Raw genomic sequence first — 7065 nt, forward strand, 5'->3', positions numbered from 1 at the left:
GGGCTTCCTCCTTGCAAGTCTCTAGACGGGGAAAGCGCACAGCTGAGAAGCTCCAGGACCGAGGCCTGGGGCGGCGTCCACCCAGCCTGGGGCGCCAGGGCCCGCAGGACGGGCGTGGAGCTCCCGAGGCCCTGCCTGAGGCTGGCGGATGCTCAGCCCCTCTCTCCATCCCAAGGCCACGGCCGGCCTGTGCCTGAGGGCTTTCCTCTCTCTCTCCCCGGGCCAGCGTCTGAGTGCCGGGGGTGGGGCAGGACTGGCCTGCTGGCCCTGGTGGCCGTCCCTTCTGGAGGGAGTCCCCTCCAAGCTTGTTCTCTGGCCGGGGCTGGTCCGGGGCGGCTCCGCTCACAGCTTGCGGTGGGCGTGCGGGACCCAGAGGCCCAGCTCCCAGGCTTGTCAAGGGGCTTCTGCAGCGGAGCCTGCCTGGGGTTCTTGTGCCGAGAAGCTGTGGGCCTGGGAGCATCAGGGACACGCTCTGGGAGGTGGCTTGGGCCACTGGGCTCCCTGCCCACTGTTCCTGCCTGGAGCCCAAGGGGCAAGAGGGAGGCGAGAATGACTGGAACCTACGCAGCGGTGACCACGCAGGCCACGACGGGCCCCGGCAGGGCAGCTCCAGGAGTCACCTGGCTGGCGCGCAGTTCCCGCCGTCTCCCCACCCCGTCACTACAGAAGGGACGCCTTCTCCAGCCAGCCAGGCGGTGACAGCCGGGCGGTGAGCAGCGGTGGAAGACACCCAGGGCTGCTGCTGTGTGCGGGAGAGGGTGTGCTGCTGCTGTGTGCGCTCCGGTCAGGTGGGGGCAGCGGACCAAGGGCTGCGCGTGCTCCTGGGCGTCCGTGTGTGCTCGCCGCTCTTGCTGGTACACAGAGCCCTGACCCAGGAGTGCGCCCGGGCCCCGGGGGAGAGCTGGCTGCCCTGCCCAGCTTCAGTCCTCACACAAGCTCACGCTCCTGACGTCGGGGTTGGGGTCGGTGGGAGCCCAGCCCCGCCCCAGGACAGAGGACAGACCCTGTCCCACGCGCCCGCGCAGCCCGGAGATCGCCCAGGGCTGGGTTAGCTGTTCTCACCTGCTGGGGGGTGGGGGGGTTGGGTCTCTCAACCTGTGACATCACCTGTCACATGACCCAAGCAGAGAGGAGAAGCCAGGCCCGCTCTGATCTCAGGAGCTCCCTCAGCCCCCATCACCTCTCTCTGCACTCCCCACCCCGGACCCCCACCTGAGCCCCTCGCCCCCGGAAGTCCATGCTCAAGGTCACCTCAGCTAGACCTTCTCCGGGCCCACCTGCCCCCAGACCTGGCCTGCTTCACCACCTCGCCTACGGCTCAGCCTCTACGGCCCTTATTTCTACTTCTGTTGCCCACCGCCCCCTTGGGAACGTCAGTGCCGGGGCAGGGGGCTGCTTCTGCCTGGTCCCCAGGACCTAGACGGGTGCCCACGACCTTGGAGGCACCCATCGACGACTGTCGAATGAATGAATGCCCGGGTCCGGGCCTCGCCTGGCACTTGTGGCTCTGGGGTCACTAGCGTCTTCTTTCTCTGATCAGAACTAGAGTCCGCTCATCACTCAGTTAATCCACTTCACTCTGTCCTGCTGACTTCTGGGGTGCTGGGCTGCCTGCCCCACGGCCTGGGAAATGGGCCGGTGCTTGGAGAGTGTTCCCCCCGCCGCACCGCCCAGGAAAGCTGGCCCGGCTCACCTGCGGGTCTCTCAGAAAGGCCGCTACCCACGGGCAGGTCTCGGAAGGCTGGGTCGGCAGGGCTCCCGGGGTGGGGCCTCCTTTGTGATGCGGTCATGGGTTCTCTGGAGGCCTGGACCGCCCCCTGCTCACAGCTGCCAGGTTCCATCCGGGCTTGGTGTGGGGGGAGGGGCACGAGGCTCCCTGCTGAGCGGCGCCCCCCGGAGGCTGAGGACCCTGCCTCCCGGACCTCCTTCCTCCCTCCCTTCGGAGTCCGAAGGGGCCGCACGGCTCCTGGGAAGGAAGGCCAGACCCCTCTCCTCACCCTGCCCGCCTTGCCCGAGAGAGGTTGGAACCAGAGAAGCACGCGGGCCGCGGGGTCCTTTCCCTTCCATCTCCAGTGAGGCTGGTGGGTTCTGGCGGTCTTGCCGGGGTGTCAGGGGAAGAGGCGTCCCTGCTCATCATGACGGGGGTGGTCTGCACCCAGAGACACCCACATTCAGCTGGCGTGGGGCTCGGCTGCCTCTCTGCCCCTGGGGGGCCTCGAGGCTCAGACCCTAACCCCTAGGAGGCAGGCGGCCCGGCTGGGGGACAGGAGGGGCCCTCCGGGCTTCGCAGAGGCACCCCAGTGCTTCAGAGCGTTAGGCGGGTGCCCCTGGCCCAGGGCTGGAGGCCGGGTTGGGGGGCTCTGCGTGGAGTGGGCCCCAGTCAGGACCCAGATGTCCCTTCTTTGGGCCCAAGTCGGTCATCAGCATGGTTCTGCCTCCGTTTCAGAATCCCACGGACGGAGGGATCCTCCCAGGCCCCTGGGACTCTGTAAGGGTGTCCAAGGCCAGGGGCCAGGCCACAGAGCCAGGGGTGTGGGGGTACACAGCCGCTCATGCCACCCCTCACCAGAAGGCCCGCACTGGGCCTTGTTGGAATATTCCAGTCCACGTTCAGGTGGCCTCTTGGGTTGGCCCCTCCCTGGGAGGAGGGCAGCACTTCCGGGGCTCAGATCCAGAACCCACCCCGACCCCCAGGCAAGGCTCTCCTCAGCCCCCGGCTGCCCTGGCAGCCCTCCACTCCCCCGAACCCAGCCAGAGCGAGGGGCTGGCAGCCTGGCCTGGAAGCTGTCTGGGCTGCTGGCCTGAATGGGGATGAGGTCAAGGTCAGGGGACTGAGAAGCTGCAACTGCCCTTCCTGGGAGCCAGAGGTGGGTCAGGGTCCAGCCTGCCAGCTAGAGACTCCTTCCCAGAGTGTGACGGCCCTGGGGACCTACGCTCCCTGCAGTGCAGCCAGAGCGGCGCCCATCCCTGCCAGAGGCTGCGTGGATGCAGAGGCTGGCTGGTCTCAGGAGCTCAGCTGCGCTTTCCCACCCACACTGCCCCGTTCCGGGTCCTCCCCGTCTGTAGCTCTATCAGTGAAAGATAGAAACTTTGAGGGAGCAAGGAGCCTGGGGTCCTGGCCCGGCCTCCTAGCAGGCAGTGCGCTGAGGCCGGCAGGTTCTGGGGGTGCCAAGCCTAGCAGTGCTGGCTCCCTTCCAAGAGAAGCTGGGAAGCGGGGCAGGGGAGTCCACAGGCCAAGGAGCTACAGACTCCCAGCCCCAGCCAGGTCCCTAGACAGACAGCGACCCAGCTGCTCAGGACACCTCCAACAGGTGGATTTTGGTCCTTTCTTCTAGATGAGCTCAGGGGTCAGTGCGGGCTCCCTGCCCACCCCTCCCTGTCTCTCAGGCAGCAGATGCGGGATGTGGAGGTCTGAGGCCCAGCGTCAGCTCTGGGGTCCAAGAAGGCAGCCCCCCATGATGGCAGGTGGTGGGCATCCCTTCCCTCATCAGTGCTGGGACCATGGCAGGCAGGGAGTAGCCTCTGTTCCTGGGGCTACCCTCAGACCCTGTAGACGCCTGCCCTTTACTGCTGGGTCCAGTCCCTCCCTGCCCCACGCTCTCGGGCTGGGTGGTCTGGGGTAGGTCCTGTCCTCTGCAGGAAGCCCAGCATCCCCTAGCAGGCGTGTTTCTGGGCCTCAGCACGACGGGAACCGGACCTCTCCTGGCCCTGCCCATCCACGCGGCAGGCAGGCACGAGGTGCCCCGCTTGGAGAAGACCTCCAGGCCGGAAGAGGTTAAATAGTTTTGAGGCAGGTGGAGAGCTGGGATGAGAGCCAGGCCTCTGGGAGCCCCCGCACCCCCTCCCTGCTCGCTGCATCCTGAGGCCAGGCCTTGGGCCTCCTGGGCAGAAGGGAAGGGGCCAGGGCGGTCTGACTGTGCCCCAGGGCTCCGTCACTGAGTGCCCAACCCAGCCCCAATAGCTGGAACACTGGTCCCCTCCCCTACAAGGTTTGCCACGGAGTCAGAGGAGAAGACAGATGTGCAGTGCCTGGCCCAACAGTGTGGTTGGGAGACACCTGGGGGCGGGAGGGCCCTGTGCCGAGGGCCGGGTTGCCTGTTTTGGAGCTCGGCTGCTACTTCCGTGACCCTAGAGTTATTTTACCCCCGTAACTAACTGTTCTTTATATTAAATTCTCGCTATTTGAATCACTGGTTGTGGTTTTTGTCTCCTGAGTGGACCCTGATGACACATAAATTGGCACTAGGAGTGGCCCCAGCAGGTGCCTCCGGAGATGGGTTTGGGGACTGGCCTAGTTGTGTCCTTGGGCCTGAGGCCGTGGGAGATGTGACTCGTGGCACATGGTGGCTTCGGGAGTGACCGAGCTGCCACCGAGCTCGGCTGTGATGTGACAGCTGAATCTGGGCCTCGGGAGCTGAGGGCTGCCCCCACTGCTGACAGAATGACAGCAGCCGAGGTCCCTGGTGTCCTGGACACTCGCGAGCTCAGGTCTGCACTCAGCTCCAGCCACAGCCCTAAGAGCCCCTCATTTCTCAGCAGCACAGCGCTGATGTGGCTGAAAGGCAAACACAGCATTTGATCCTGTGAGTAGCACAATCCCAGCAGTGTTGGTGCCTTCACAGCCTCACCAAGTTTCTTATGAGAAAGTTCGGGCATTGACTGGGAAGGAATGGGACCCTGAAACGAGGAATGGGATGTGTGGTTGGGCTCAGATGAAGCTGAGAACCTTGAACACACAGGGTCCTCTGAGCCCCTCCAGGGTCTGAGGAGATGAGCCCTTCTTCACTGTATTTATTTATTTTTGGCTGTGTTGGGTCTTCGTTTCTGTGCGAGGGCTTTCTCTAGCTGCAGCGAGCAGGGGCCACTCTTCATCGCGGTGCGCGGGCCTCTCACTGTTGCGGCCTCTCTTGCTGCTGAGCACAGGCTCCAGATGTGCAGGCTCAGTAGTTGTGGCTCACGGGCCCAATTGCTCCGCGGCATGTGGGATCTTCCTGGGCCGGGGCACGAACCCGTGTCCCCCGCATCGGCAGGCGGACTCTCAACCACTGCACCACCAGGGAAGCCCGAGCCCTTCTTCACTATAAACCCTGCGAGAACCTCACGTGGATCAGGTGCCTAGAAAGAGGATCCTCATTCTACTCAACCCCCCTGTTGACCCCAGACCCATAAGTAGGGTCCAATCTCAGCACGCTCAGGGTGGGGGAAAGTACGACATCTTTCCCAGAAGGAAATAGCATATCCACCCAAAGAATTTCAAGGTATAATTAACTGACACTGAGAAAGCTGAGGATTATGTGTGGGGATTGGGTCTAGGGGTGTCAGACCACAGTGGAGGGAGCCCAGCACTGGGCTGGGTTGGCCCCATTCATACGGGTGCACCTAACAAAGATTCTGCATTTGTGTGTCGGCTCACGGCAGCTGCGGGTAGTGACTCTATCTGGACTTAATGGTGGTCTGTAGCTAATGGAGCTGAGATGCCAGAACCTCCCTTGTGTGCCATAGAGGAAGGAACCCAATGGCACAGGGAGATGACATGTAGGAGTGGACTTACCACGCGTGACCCGTGCCCCCGCTACAGACCCAGGAAGGGTCACGGGACTCACTTTCTCCTTAGGTCTATTCCTGTGATAAACTATATGAACACCTTTCCCAATTGTGAACCATCCTTGCATTCCCGTGAACGTTGCTTGTGGTGTGTTATTCTTTTAACGTGCTGTTGGATTCAGGTTTGTTGGTATTTCATTTAGGGTTTCTGAACTGGAAATCTAAACGAAATTGGCTTGTGGCTTTCATTTGGTTGAGATCATGCTTTCTTCAAAAAAGAACTTGGAAGGGAACTGTATTCACTATCTTGTAATAAACTATAATGGAAAAGAATCGAAAGAAAAGAATACAGATATATACATGTATATGTATAACTGAGTCACTTTGCTGTACACCAGACACTAACACAATATTGTAAATCAACTATACTTCGATAGAAAAAAAAAGAACTTGGAAGCTTTTCTTCTTTTTCTTGGCTATGAAGGAGTTTAAAGCAATTACGAGTTGACTGTTCTTTAAAGGCTGGCAGATCTTCCCTGACACCATCTGGAACTGGAGCTGCTCTGAGGAAAGCTCCCTAACAACCTTCTGTTTCCCTCCACGGTAATTGTCCCGTAATGTTTACGTCTACTCTGGACTTAGTTTAGTTAAATAATGTTTTCCTAGGAACCTATACATTTCATCCAGCCCTTCAAATTTATTTGCGCAGAAATTGAGAAAAGTAATGCCTGATTCTCTAAATTTCCTGTTATTTTGTCCTTATTACTTACAAAAAATTTGTCTTTGTGCTTTTTCCATCTTTCTAGACTAAGTTAGCTACTGGTTCATCTATTTGATTTTTGAAGAATTGTATCTTGGATTTCTGAGTTCTTCCATTCTTCTGTTCCTAAGTCATTAATTTCTGCTCCTATTGTTACTAATTCCTACCTGCTGATTTTCTCTATTTTATTGTCTTTTTTTAACTTCTCAAGATGAAGATGTGCTTCATATTCGTTGGTCAGTTATATACTCAGGGTGTGAACTTCCCTCTGGACACTGTATCCCTTAGGGGCTTCCCTGGACTGTTTTTGTCACAATTATTTTTTCCAATATTCTGCAATTCCAGATTTGATTTCCTGTTGGATCCAAGAGGTGTTTCACCTGCAGGGAATTTTTTTTTTTTTTTTTTGCGGTACGCGGGCCTCTCACTGCTGTGGCCTCTCCTGTTGCGGAGCACAGGCTCTGGACACGCAGGCTCAGCGGCCACGGCTCACGGGCCCAGCTGCTCCGTGGCATGTGGGATCCTCCCGGACCGGGGCACGAACCCGTGTCCCCTGCATCAGCAGGCAGACGCTCAACCACTGCGCCACCAGGGAAGCCCCTCCTGCAGGGAATTTTAAAAAATTAATTTATAGCTTTATCGCCTTGAGAGTAGGTAATGCTCTCTATACCACATCATAAACATTTTCTTGGTGAGCTGAAATGTGATTTTGAGAAAACAAGGTGCAGCATCTGCTCTGGGGGAGGAGTCTGATTTGCGTC

Source organism: Delphinus delphis, chromosome 1 (genome assembly GCF_949987515.2).
Source record: "Delphinus delphis chromosome 1, mDelDel1.2, whole genome shotgun sequence".
Lineage (NCBI taxonomy): Eukaryota > Metazoa > Chordata > Mammalia > Artiodactyla > Delphinidae > Delphinus > Delphinus delphis.